At 45.7% G+C, this 14,066-nt stretch overlaps 1 protein-coding gene across 1 annotated transcript in view; it reads left to right on the top strand.

The window, feature by feature from the left end:
• The window catches only part of LOC133118394 (attractin-like protein 1), a 199,240-nt gene that overhangs the window by 153,606 nt on the left and 31,568 nt on the right, over positions 1-14,066 (top strand). The gene's annotated exons all lie outside the window — the stretch shown is intronic.

Genomic DNA, 14,066 nt, shown 5'->3' with positions numbered 1-14,066 from the left:
CTTCTTAGGAGTATTGAGTCGCGGAGGACAAAATGGTTTCTTTGAATGCGGTGTTGTGTTTTCTGGCTCAGTGATGTGTTGCTGTTTTGGGGGAGAAGTGTATAGTTGCGTGATGAAGGGCATCGCACTGTGAAAATAAACGAGTAGAAATATTCATATGAGTAGAGGAATACCTGTGTGTAGAATTATGATTGCATGTAAACCTGATAATTTGTGCAGAAATATGTGAATGGCAGCAGTTAAAATGTTATGTATTTCTTGGATTTTGATCCAAGGTGATTGTGAAAATATGGCTTGTTAAGTGTGTGTGTCTGTGTGTGTGTGTCTGTGTGTGCGCGTCTGTGTGTGCGCTCCTGCGTTTGTTAGTGTGAGTTCCTGTGGAATTGCTTCCCCATACCCTGCCGTTGATTCTGCACAGTTAAAACACATCAGTACATCAGGTCGTAACTGGAATACAGCAACATAGTCTCAGGGTACTGTATGTACAATATGCCTCTGATAGATGGGAATTAATCTCAGAGGCTGCAGTTTTCGATTCCCCCCTGTACTGAGGTGTCCCCCGGAAATGTGTCCCCCATTATTTCTCAGTGCCCTGTGTACTACAATGTGTCACACGGAAATGTCTCCCCTTTAATTTTCTGTTCCCTGTGTACAAGATGTTTCACTTGGAAACATTACCTCAGGAAACTGTCACTTTTATTGGCTTTTAATGCCTTCTCTGGGAGGAGTTTAAGGGAGCATTTCAGAGCCCCACAAGATCTCTTATTCAGTTTGAGTCTGTGAGGCTTGTCTCTTTGCTAGCTCTTCACTGGGAAACAGTGCGAAGAATAACAGATTTATTTTTTAATTTTTGAGTAAGAGATGGTGAAGAACGGTGACTCAGAAGCATCTTTTCGCAAAGGTTAATTACACAACATCTGCTGCTCTTTTGCAGCCTGCTTAGCATAATTGCATAATAAGTGACAGCATTGTTTATCTGTCATTTGTTAAGGAAGAGTATGGAGTCATCATCACATTTCATGCACTGTTTGGGCAACAAGCAGGCATTTTGGCAGGGTGGTTGAATACAAATGTATGTCAGCAAAATCCATTATGTCGACAGTGTTTCTGACAGCTATTTCAAACTTTATTTTCTAGGTGAGGAGACTTAATATGTGAATGAATTCAAATGAAAGCATTTTTTTTTATATACATACACAATGTCACTGATGTGATTCTCTTGCTCTAGTGGTGGTAATTTAGCCATGGTGAATGTCAGCCGCTTTGGCTAAAAGCATCTGCTGAAGAAAGTAAGTGCTATACAAATTGATTTGAATGGAATTGAATTAAATGCTAAAATTTAAAGTGGATGTGTAAGTTAAATATTGAATGTTATTGCCAGAACAGTGCAATAAAATAAAAAATAGTTTAGTGGAGTTTAATATTTAGAGGTTTTGTTTGTTTTAATGGAGCAAATGTCCATGTTTTTATTGAATTTCACTGATTTTGAGTGATGCAGAGACAAACTCAGTGCTGCTTAAAGCTGGCAGCTTGCAGTTAGAAGTACTTCCCTCATATTTTCTTGGTGGGAGATCTTTTGCACGAACTTGAAATAGACTTAGACTTGACCTATGTCCTATGAAATCTAGGACAAACATAAGTAAGTTTTTCATTTGCTTCCGAAAGTTAAAGAGATGTTTACATCCAAAACTAAGATTTGTGGGAGGAAATAGTTTATCACACACACAAAAATATTGGTAACAGTTGGTAGGGAAAGTGGAATTTATTAGTATAATCATATAATCCCTTAGGTACATGAGAGGCAGGAATTAAATGTAAAGTTGGCTGAGTAGGCAGGAGTGGATACGTGATGTTCTTGATTTATTAGCATGTTCTGTTCTGCAGTGTGTGATGTGAACTGCACACTACTGTAAGGTTAAAATCCCTGGTGGCTAGCCCTACCCAGTGGGCGTTCATTGGCTGGGTCGGACTGGGGGTAGGCTGAGCTCAGAGATACCAGCATTCGGGAGGCCGAGGGGAGGGTTTCCCGCCGTACGTTGGGCGGAGCGACTTCAGGTGCACCAAACCGGGCCGTGGCTGTGACCAGCCGGGGCGCGGGGGCGGTCACACAAACGGCGTCTCCCCCCACCGCTTTCCCCCGCGCTCTGTTCCTGCGCCAGGAAAAGTTCCTCCGCCGACGGCGTCTCCCGGGGACGCGGGAGTGGAGCGCTGATTTAGAGTCCGTCCACACGCCCGCGTCCCGCGGCCCGCTCCTATCGCTGTCACGCAGCTGTCAGGCCCAGACCGACGGGGGCACCGACGCCGCATTGTCAGCGCCGGTCTCCGGAGGCCGCCGCCGCTGAAACGCTTTAATTCGCCGCGGATACTGAGCCCGGCTGGAGCGTTTACCATTGTTTCAGCGCTCAATTACGGCGAGGTGATTTAAGGGTCGGGACGCGACCTTGCCGCACCGCCGCGGTCTCCGTAGAGACGAGGGTCTCTCAAAAGAGAGAGGCGGAGAGGGACGGTCTCACCTCCCCAAGATCACTGCAGTTTCGCTCTGTTTTTTTCCCCCTCTCTTTATAATAACACAAATACAAGTTCACCTTTTTGTTTTTCCTTTCATTTGGTCTTCCTTTCAGAGACGAATGACTGCCGGAGTGACTTTGAATTTGAAAGCTACATAACTTAATCTGCCCCGTAAGTTAATTTGAGTTCAGCCCGCTCTGAGATTTGGGTTGGGAGATGGGGTGGTGGAAAAGGCACCCCCTGTCCTTGATGTGTGCTCCATCACGTTGATGAGCTCCGTGTTTGTGGTCCACACAGGCCCAGTGTGAGAACTGAAAACAGTCTGAGAGGGAGGACACTGTATAAGATCCAGCCCACCAATGACACACAATTCCCTCCGTGGAGTTCGAGTGGACTGACTGCGTTTACTGTGTGCTCAGGCAGTCCGGTCTAGAAAGGGACCTGGTCTGAGACTAGATAGATACGCCCCGGTTAACCGCGACTCCCTGCCTCTCAGATAGCCGAGGTCCGGGCGGGAGATATCAGCCTGCGATGCGGTCGTATTTTAAGGAATAGCTGCGGGCAGAGCTGGAGCTCCCAGCAGAAAGATATGTTTGGCAGGTACTAAAGCACCTGGACCGGCCTTCTGCTGACCAGTGCTGACAGCCCCCGCCCTGGCTGAACCAGCGAGCACGGTGGGTCTACAGCACAAGCCCTCACTGCAGACCTCCAGCAACACCCCCCTCTCGTCCCGGCTGATTCCAGCCCGTCTGTGTTTTCATAATGCTATTTAAAGAAAGAAATGAATCAATTTCATATCTAATGTTTAAATGTCATGTATTTATTTTCCAATCTCCCGGATTTAATGCCCCTGCGAGGGCAATGAAGCTGTTGGCATGGAGATAAAGAATATTTATTACACCTGTAAGAAAACCTCAGGCTGATTGTGGATTATCAACCCCCTCCTCACCCCACCCCATCTTATCTGAGCGCAAGCAGAGCTAATGCACAGAAGAACAAACACACTCCTACGCAAATGCACACAGGCCATGCACACAAACACACACACACACACACACGCTCAAACACATCATGCACGCACACGCGTACGTCCTGTTCAGTACTTTTAAACTGCGGTGAAGTATACAGCGCGCTAACGGATCTAGTGCGTCCTGTCGATGTGCCCCGTGCATTTGTCAGCCAGCAAAGACATACTACGTTGAATAATCGTGATAGACTCCCAATTATAGGCTTATAAATATTGATAGACTTCCAGTTATCACTGCAAGAGAGCGATGCCTCTCAAGCTGTTTGGCTTTTTGCTTTGCCAGACCTGCTATCTGAAGTCAACCCACTAACAGCCTGTGTACTTGGACCAACCTCCAAATATTAAAATCAGCAGTTGCCACTTCTGTCTGTGTCTGACTGTATTATGTCTGCCAAAGGCATTGTCTTCTAATAAAACTATAACAACAAATGTGCCGTGCATTTTCGTCTGTGCCTAGGTCGCATGTCGAATATTGTACAGTGCAGTTTAAGAATATGACAGCATGAAGGTAAGAGTATTGTGCAGTATTCAGTACGGTGCAGAATTTAGTGTGGTGCGGGGCAGTATTTGAGTATGTATGAGGCTGTGTAGATTCGTATATGGCACAGTGCAGTATTGAGTAGTTTAGAGTATGGCACAGTGCAATATTGAGTAGTTTAGAGTATGGCACAGTGCAGTATTGAGTAGTTTAGAGTATGGCACAGTGCAGTATTGAGTAGTTTAGAGTATGGCACAGTGCAATATTGTGTAGTGTAGAGTATGGCACATTGCAATATTGAGTAGTTTCGAGTATGGCACAGTGCAGTATTGAGTAGTTTAGAGTATGGCACAGTGCAATATTGAGTAGTTTAGAGTATGGCACAGTGCAATATTGAGTAGTGTAGAGTATGGAACATTGCAATATTGAGTAGTTTCGAGTATGGCACAGTGCAGTATTGAGTAGTTTAGAGTATGGCACAGTGCAATATTGAGTAGTTTAGAGTATGGCACAGTGCAATATTGAGTAGTTTCGAGTATGGCACAGTGCAGTATTGAGTAGTTTAGAGTATGGCACAGTGCAGTATGGAGTAGTTTAGAGTATGGCACAGTGCAGTATTGAGTAGTTTAGAGTATGGCACAGTGCAGTATTGAGTAGTTTAGAGTATGGCACAGTGCAGTATTGAGTAGTTTAGAGTATGGCACAGTGCAATATTGAGTAGTTTAGAGTATGGCACAGTGCAGTATTGAGTAGTTTAGAGTATGGTGCAGTGTGTCGTGCTTTATTGTGGGATTTACTGCAGTGTCTGTTGACCAGCTCTGTCCTCAGCCAAACCCTAAAGGAGCTTAAAAATGACAGCATGCTTCAGAGACGCCATCAGCACCTGTCACCTCTGCTGTCACAATTCAGCCTGGACCACTCTCTCTCTATTTCTCTCTGCCCTTCTCTCTCTCTCTCTCTCTCTCTCTCTCTCTCTCTCTCTCTCTCTCTCTCTCTCTCTCTCTCTCTCTCTCTCTCTCTCTCTCTCTCTCTCTCTCTCTCTCTCTCTCTCTCTCTCTCTCTCTCTCTCTCTCTCTCTCTCTCTCTCTCTGCCCCTTTCTCTCACACGCTCTCCACCTCTCTCCCCCTCCTCTCTCTTTATTTCTCTCTGCCCCTCTCTCTCTTTCTCTCTGTCCCTCTCTCTCTTACACTCTCACATGCTTTCCACATCTCTCCCTCTCCCCCTCTATCTGTCTCTCTCTCTTTTTAATGTTCATGGAGCTAGTGACTTCAGCTGAGCAAACAGACACTGCAGTGGACTGAAAGCGTATCTCATCTCTGCCAGCGTCCAGTTGCACATGTAAAAACATTTTTTTCATTTGTTACCGGCATATTTATTTCAGCAGGAAATACGGTCTCCCAGTAAAGCGAATGGTGACCTTTGATTAATGTGTGGTGCTTCTGAGACGGGGACTGGCAGGAGGCTGTAAAAGGCTCTTAGAGAGTCTTTGGCCAACTCTCTGAAACTCAGCTAAGAAGCAAGAGATAAAAACCTCCAATTAAAGACTGAAAATCATCAGGATTATTCTTGTGGCCCAAGTCTTACTTTTTAATGTTGTGTAATTAATCATTCTGAGCTATAAGACGGTGTGTTATTACCAGTCTTACTAGTTTAGCATCTCTTAGCTGTTGTCTACTTACAGTTTCTTACATAATGTTATCCATTCACTAGGTTTCAGCAGGAAGGTAGATTCTCCACACTAGGTTTTTGTGAGTGTGTGCGTGCAGAAAGGTGCCCACTCTGTGAGTGTGTGCGTGCAGAAAGGTGCCCACTGTGAGAGTGTGTGAGAGTGTGTGAGAGTGTGTGAGAGTGTGTGAGAGTGTGTGAGAGTGTGTGAGAGTGTGTGAGAGTGTGAGAGAGTGTGAGTGTGAGTGTGTGCGTGCAGAAAGGTGCCCACTCTGTGAGTGTGTGCGTGCAGAAAGGTGCCCACTGTGAGAGTGTGAGAGAGTGTGAGAGAGTGTGAGAGAGTGTGAGAGAGTGTGAGAGAGTGTGAGAGAGTGTGAGTGTGAGTGTGAGAGTGCAGAAAGGTGCCCACTCTGTGAGTGAGTGTGAGTGCAGAACGGCAGTCCCAGGCTGAAGAACTGCTGAGCAGCACACTCTTTAATGGGCTTTCCCCTCTGTGGCAGTGCTGTACAGAGCAGCATCACAGGCCCTGCAGTACAGAGCAGCATCACAGGCACTGCAGTGCAGAGCAGCATCACAGGCAGTGTAGTACAGAGCAGCAGTGTAGTACAGAGCAGCATCACAGGCAGTGTAGTACAGAGCAGCAGTGTAGTACAGAGCAGCATCACAGGCACTGCTGTACTGAGCTCTCTTACACCTCTTTCTGTACGCTCTCATTTTGTCAAAGCTCTATTCACAGAGAGAAGCTTTGTGCAGGTTCTGGGAATCTCTCTCCACAGTGACTCCTCTCTCTGTGCTGTGGCAGGGAGGAGTACCAGAGTAGAGAGAGGAGTCACAGCGACGAGAGATTCTCAAGGCCTGTGCAAACTTTGTTCTGTGTGAATAGAGCTTTGTAAAAATGAGAGCCTTTACTCTGACTCCTCTCTCGCTATGCATCTTATCTCTTTCATGTGACTCTTCTCTGTGACCTGACCCCTCTCGCTATACTGTGACTCCTCTCTACACTGACTAGTCTCTATGCACTGTGACTCCTCTCTATGCACCGACTCCTCTCTCTGCTCTGTGACTCCTCTCTCTGCACCGTGAGTCATCTCTCTCTGCTCAGTGACTCCTCTCTCTGCTCTGTGACTCCTCTCTGTGCACTGTGACTCCTCTCTATGCACCGTGAGGCATCTCTCTGTGCTCAGTGACTCCTCTCTCTGCTCTGTGACTCCTCTCTGTGCACTGTGACTCCTCTCTATGCACCGTGAGTCATCTCTCTGTGCTGTGACTCCCGTGCCCGCGCTGGTCTGTTGTTGTGCGGTCGGTGCTAGTGATCCAGACAGCTGTTGTTGGGGCAGATGTTGGGGTGCGATGTGCAGCTGGTCCCCAGCATAAGGATGTGCTCTGAGAGCAGACTGTGTGATGGATGAGCCTGTCAGAGGGACAGCTAAAGAATGACCCCACCAGCGTCCCTCTGTGTATGCATCCTGGGACACTTCATCTCCAGTGTAGCTCCACACAAATCTACAAAACGCAAATTTCCAATCAGAAAAACAAACTCCCTCAGTCGGTTATTGGCTGCTCGGACAGAGGGGTAAATTCCTGCACGGTTTATATCAGTTTCCATCTCGGAAAGGGCGCAATCATTTATTAGACTCCAGTTTAATCATCTCCTAATGCCGCGGTGAACGGCACACAGCCCTGACGCGCTCCATAAACCCACACCGCTCCGAGGGTCCCCCGCTGTCTCCGGCGTGGATGCACATTACGGCGGGGTGGGCGACGCCATCCCCGCCGGTAATTAATGTATGAGGGCATAATAGATCCGGCTCGTACCGCGGTAAATCTGTGGGGCTCGGCAGACGGGGCTGAGAGCAGCGCCCGGCGGAACCCGACGCCCGGTCGCAGAGCGCTGCCTGGGATTAGCACCCAGACGCGCGCGAGTACAAGGCTCGCTGAATAATTGAAGCCGTCCCATTAATGGCGTGGGCGGAGAGGAGTCGATAGCTCATCTCCTTTTACTGATACCCTCTCTCCCCGCGGGGGGAGGGGGCCGGTCGTGAACGTGGATGTGGGCGGACAGCGGGGGGGATGTGTAACCCCCCTCCCCCTCCTTCCTTTGTGGGAACGGGGGGGTCAAGTCCCAGAGCAAGGAGGATGCATTGCCCCTGCCATCGTTCATGTTAAATACGTTCAACTGTGATTATATAACATTATTTAATTATTCATTCGTTGTAGCGGTGTGATAATGCGTGCAATAATTACAATACCGTGTTTAACTTAAGTCCTGGAGCTCGCAAAAGGAGAAAACAAATATGAAAGCAGAGCATGTAATTAACTTATTAAATCCAACATTTAATCAATACACAAAGCTCTGGTCCAGCATGTATCTGTTCCCAACAGTAATTGTAATCTTGCGATTAAAAGGAAGCGAATCGGGGTTTCACTGAAGATCAGCGAACTCACAATGTACAGGTGCTGATTTCAGCCGCAAGCCTGAAAAAATGCAGTGTGAAAAAAGTTTTGGTGTGAGAATATTTTTGCTTGTTTGAGGACGCAGAAGGAAAAAAAACTGTCAAGTAAGATATGAATGTTTGCCATAATTATGTGGTGTTGCTTTGGATAATGTGCAACTCGGAGCCACAAGCGGGCAGGGCGGGAACAGCAGTGACATTTTGTGACATAACCCCCCTGCCCTCAAACAGAAAGCAACCGTTTTTCTTGAAGTGGGGCCTTTGTGAAGTCGTGTGAACTCTGGCATGCTCGCATTAGGAGGCAGTGTTGCGGGCGGGGCGGTCACCACGGCGGGCTCTGAAACGCCGCGTTCCCCCGCGGGCGCGGTTAGGGACCGCGGTCACACGGCCTCGGGAGGGGTGAGGGCTTTGACGCACTACACAGGCTCCTTCATTGTGCGTTCTGCAGTGAAACCGCTTTTGAAGAATCTTTCGATAAAGCGTAATTGTGCCACGTTGACCATCTCCAGATCAAAACGGAGAATAAAAATGTGCCGACTTGCATTTTCTTTCCTTCCTGACATGGCCTCTGCTCGTCGGGGATGGCTGTGATGCTCCCGGCTGTTTGTGTCATCGAGCGCGGCCCACAAAACATTACCCAACTTCCTGTTCCTGTGATAGATGAGAGGAGAGGTCACCAAACCTGAGGCTCGGGCCAGTTCTTTACCGCTCCAGTAGATCTGTGGCTTTGTGCAGACCTGTGACTTCTGTGCCGTACTTTACTAGCAGGTAAGCATTTAAAGTTAGCCTGATTTATGTGAGGTGAGCGGCTGTCGGCCTGTGCCCCGCATCATATCTGAGGCCAGATTTAACCGCAGAGAGCTCTGGGAAATCCCACTTTTTTTACATTCATGAGTTTGAGAGTCTTAGAACCGAAATTATGCGGGGCATGGCATCATAAATCCCTCTTTGTGATCTCCTCGTAAGTCACCAGGTTTGACGGACTGATAAAACGGTCTCATCTTCAGCGGAATGGAAAAGGTTACGTACGGATGTTATGTGCGAGGAGATGTTCTACAAATGTGAAATCTCCCTGAGGAACGGCAAGAGCGGAACTTTGCAGAGACTGTAACGCACAGCAATGGAGACTGAAATCAGGCTATGTGAAAGATTGGAACCAAATCGGTTTTACACATTACCATTGACCGGCCCCTTCACGTTTTTAAACAAATTGATTAACATGGACTGATCAAAGGTTTCAAAACCCTGCAATCACATTCTGGACCTAAAGCTCCGGTCCACTTCCATTACAGAGTCATCCGTTACCGTGACAGCGGCCATTTCTGTGCCACCTGAAAACCAAATTGAGCATTTTTCTTTTTCAAGAGTGCATTTTAATCTGAAATACGAGTTTTAAGTTTTTAATTGTTTTCATTTTTCAATAGAACCATATATAGGTCCTGACTGCAAAGATAGATATATAATTGTTTTTCTGTTCTGCCTTGGTCCAAAGTATCAGCAGTTATCATATTAAACTATTGTGTTGTTCTGCCTCTCAGGGAGGCGGTAAAAGGCTTTTGTTCGGACCAGAAAAAAGGGAACCAGTTTATAACTGCATCACTATTTCTGGGAAGGAAAATTCCACTAACCATCTATTTACCTATCAAGACTGTTCACCTTCACTATATGTGACTGCAATAGGTAGTATTTGGACAGTAGAAAAATTGTTGTCGTTTTGACTCTGTACTACAGCACATTGGATTTAAAATAAAACCGTGAATATGAGGTTAAAGTGCCAACTGTCAGCTTTAATTTGAGGCTATTTACATCCATATTGAGTGTAGGAATTACAGCCCTTTTTATACATAGTCACACTCATTTTATGGGGACAGTTGGCTGCCCAGCTGTTTCTTGGCCAGCTATGTGTCTTTGAATCATTAGTTTATGCTGAAGAGAGCAAACAAGGTCTAGAGTTGATTCTAGGTGTGGAATTGGAGTCTGTTGCAGTTATATACATGTCAATGCCAATGCAGGCCGTCATGAGGCTGTAAAGTCAGAAGAACTTAATCAGAGACATGGCCAAAACCTTGTGTGTGTCAAAGGATGACCAAAAATGTTTTTTGGTTTCACCATACAGCTATTTTCATACATAGTCCCCCATTTCAGGGTGCCATAAGGTGTTTCAGAATTTGTGTGTGTGTGTGTGTATAAATATATATATATATATATATATATATATGTACATGTACATGTACATGTGTACAGTGGTGTGCAAATATTTGGTCATTAGAATGGCCTGAGACCTACTGAGAAATGCTCAGAAGAACCCACACATTACTGCAAAAGACCTCCAATAGAACAGCAAGCAGGTCTAGCTATTCACAGGACAACAATACAACCTCTTTGCCATACATGGCAGAAAGAATGACGTCAAACTCAAAATTAAGCATCTGATTTATGCAATAGAAAACATTGACAGGCCTGAAGCCTTTTGGAACAATGTGCTTTGGACTAACAATATCAAAATGTAACTTTTTAGGCACTGTAGGGCATTTTGCATAAGTGTGCCTCTCTGCAGACCCCCAATAGGTAACAGACTGTGTTGACCATGTTGACACAGGGTCAGCAAGGTTTGATGAAAAGACAATACAGGACTATTGCTCCCATCATTGTGCTGCCTCTACGCAATTCTGCCACCTCAGTGGAATGCTCCCAGAACTGATGAGTTGAAATAGCAAACACTGTATAAACCATGGGTTTTCCACATACAGTGTTTGGTGTCTTTAGATAGCTAATGATGTGGGAAATAGTTTGGTGTCATTGGTGGTGTAGTACACTGGTTGCTGAATAAAGATCTTGTAGGAATAAACCACAGGTAGTGTAAGTTACCTGTGAGTCAGCATCCAGCTGGGATACAAAGGTTAACCAGGTTTGTTGGACATACAGAGATAACATCAGCAGGACCATTGTTACCGCCATCTTGTGACTCTTTTTTTGATGATTTGTTGTTTTCCTGTAATATAGAGGGGAACATGGAATGGTTCGAGGAGACTCGCTAATACAATCTCCTGCGCACTATTTGTGTATAGCCACTATTTATGTTGGAACTGTTAGAACAGAGGAGCAGTTGAACTTATCTTTTGGAGTCAGATAAACAAGAACAAAATTAAATCAACCCTGTTCCAGTAGCATTGGTCAGACTACACACGTTTCCTTCACCTCTCGGACACTTCCACCTGTTGGTGTATTTGGGGGGTTTCTTACACCACCATCAAAGAATATTGGTGAAGGGTGAAGTCTTGGTAGAGAAGAACACCTTGCTAACTTGAAGCATGGAGGTGGATCCATTATGCTTTGGGGTTGTGTGGCAGCTTGAAAATCTGTGGAGTAAATCTTAAACATGCCATACATGCAAGGAGGCTGAAGAATATTTCTGAGCTAGAGGTGTTCTGCCAGTAAGAATGAGGAAAAATTCCAAAAGCGAAATTTGAAAGACTCAACTGGCTACAGGAAGCGTTTACAAGCTGTTATAGTTGCAAAGTATAGCTGTTATAGAGTTACAAAGTACTAACTGACAGGGCTCCCAAGCTTTTGCAGGGCCTTTTTCCTTATTGAAACTGTAAAAAATTGAAATAAAAAGCAATCTTGTTTCATAATTTGAAGAAATGTCTCAGGTTTACCGTAGAACCCTTTAAAGGTCAGGTTCGCTTCTGTTTACTTAGATATGAATTGTATAAAAGACATTTTGACCAGGGGTGCCAAAATTTTTGCACAATACTGTATATATGTATCCAGTGTTTATATAGTAATCTTATGATATTGTGAAGGTGAACGGTCTTGATTAGCTTTTGAGAAAATGATCCCATCAAAGGTGCTGTACTTGTCTGTGGTCTTATTACTGTTTTTGCAGATAAGACTGGGAAAGTAATTGGATTTTGCAGCTATGCAGCTATATTGTATTTCAGCATACAGTCTCTCACAATACTGTAATGGGCATGTAGGCCAGAGGCTTTGTGTTTCATTTCATTTCTCAGGCTAATTTGCCAGTCTTTTTCATTTGACCCATATGGTTGAACGTAGCAGTACTCTAGCAGTACTGTGTGTTTGTGTGTGTTTGTGTGTGTTTGTGTGTGTTTGTGTGTGTTTGTGTGTGTGTGTGTGTGTGTGTGTGTGTGTGTGTCTCTGTGTCTCTGTCTGTGTGCCTGTGTGTTGTCACTGTACTGTGCAGTTCATATACAGTACAATGTGGGTCTGTCATCACTATTGTACACAGTACACCCTAAATACAGCCAGCTTTAGCCCAGTACCACCCAATTACAGCCAGCATCAGCCCATTACAAACCAGTTACAGTCAGCTTTAGCCCAGTACCACCCAATTACAGCCTGCATCAGCCCATTACAAACCAGTTGTAGCCAGCTTTAGCCCAGTACAGCTCAGTTACAGCCATCCTCAGCTTAGTTCAGCCCAATTATAGCCAGCTTCAGTCCGCTTTAGCTCAAGTCAGGACCTTTGGCTCAGAATCTGGCAGGACAAAAATGGAGAGAGACAGAGAAAAAACCGAAGGCGATTGATCGAGCCTCCACCTCAGTGCCAACAAAGGATGCTGACAGAATCACATTTCACGAGATTGCTTATGAGACGTAATTGAAAACTGTCAGATTCTGAAAGGCGGAGAATCTCCGTTCAGCGGCAGGTGTAATTTCCGCGTGGATAAATCAAAGCGCCATGCCTGCGTTTGGGCACGCGCACGGCACGGAAGAGTTGGGCTGGCTGCCGCCCCCCTGCTTCCAGTGTAGTGTGTAATGGCTTTGTTTACTGCTTGCAGATGTCTTTTGGGACATGTAATCACCAAACCTCTGTTGGATCTGCAGACCAGTGAGCAATTTGCACGGGGTAGTGCTGTTACTCCTCCCAGTTTGTGCGAGTCACCTGCAGTTAGTGCAGTTAAGTTCCCTTCTCCGCTAATCTGTGAAAAGGCAGATGTGACTGTGATGTTATTTTCGGGTTCTCTTCGGCGTCAAATCAATATTTCTCCCTTCAACAAAATATGTAGCGAATTTGAAGCAAACCACTAAATTTTGGAAATGACGGGGTGTGTAACATTCAGTTTGTGGGGTCCATTCTTCATCTCCTCAACATTTTTACATGTCGCGGTAGCAGGGAGTGCATTAATCTTTACCCCCGAAAGCACAGAATAAGGGAAATATACACTCCGCTGCTCAAAGTAAAAAGGTTTGCTTCCAAAAAGCATTAGAGAGATGATTAATGTAGTGTCATGGGTGAGAGGGGAGTGTGCCAGCCTTTTGGTTTGGTAATAGCATGCGCTCTACAGTGTGCAGATTAAAATGGATATTCGGTGAGACCTGTCTGACGGATAGACGTTTTTTACTTTCGGTTTTTTCCTGTGAATTGGCTAATGATGGCAGTCTGCGCAGATGGCTACCAGGATCTTCGCTGGTGTGTCTATCGACTGTGTCTGTGCAGTCAATGTCCAGGCTGTTGGTTGGTCTGTGTAATGTCTGTGTCTGTGCAGACAATGTCCAGGCTGTGGGTTGGTCTGTGTAATGTCTGTGTCTGTGCAGACAATGTCCAGGCTGTCGGTTGATCTGTGTAATGACTGTGTCTGTGCAGACAATGTCCAGGCTGTCGGTTGGTCTGTGTAATGTCTGTGTCTGTGCAGACAATGTCCAGGCTGTCGGTTGATCTGTGTAATGACTGTGTCTGTGCAGACAATATCCAGCTGTCGGTTGGTCTGTATAATGTCTGTGTCTGTGCAGACAATGTCCAGGCTGTCAGTTGGTCTGTGTAATGAGTGTGTCTGTGCAGACAATGTCCAGACTGTCGGTTGGTCTGTGTAATGACTGTCTGTGCAGTCTGTTGGAAACCCAGCCTGTTGGATCTAGGGAAGTCAGTGTGATACAGTGGCACATCCATGTTCTCCCACTGGCAATCAA

This window comes from Conger conger, chromosome 18, assembly GCF_963514075.1.
Source record: "Conger conger chromosome 18, fConCon1.1, whole genome shotgun sequence".
Classification (NCBI taxonomy): domain Eukaryota; kingdom Metazoa; phylum Chordata; class Actinopteri; order Anguilliformes; family Congridae; genus Conger; species Conger conger.
The sequence above is the reverse complement of the archived record's forward strand: the minus strand, read 5'-3'. Positions and strand labels throughout refer to the sequence as shown.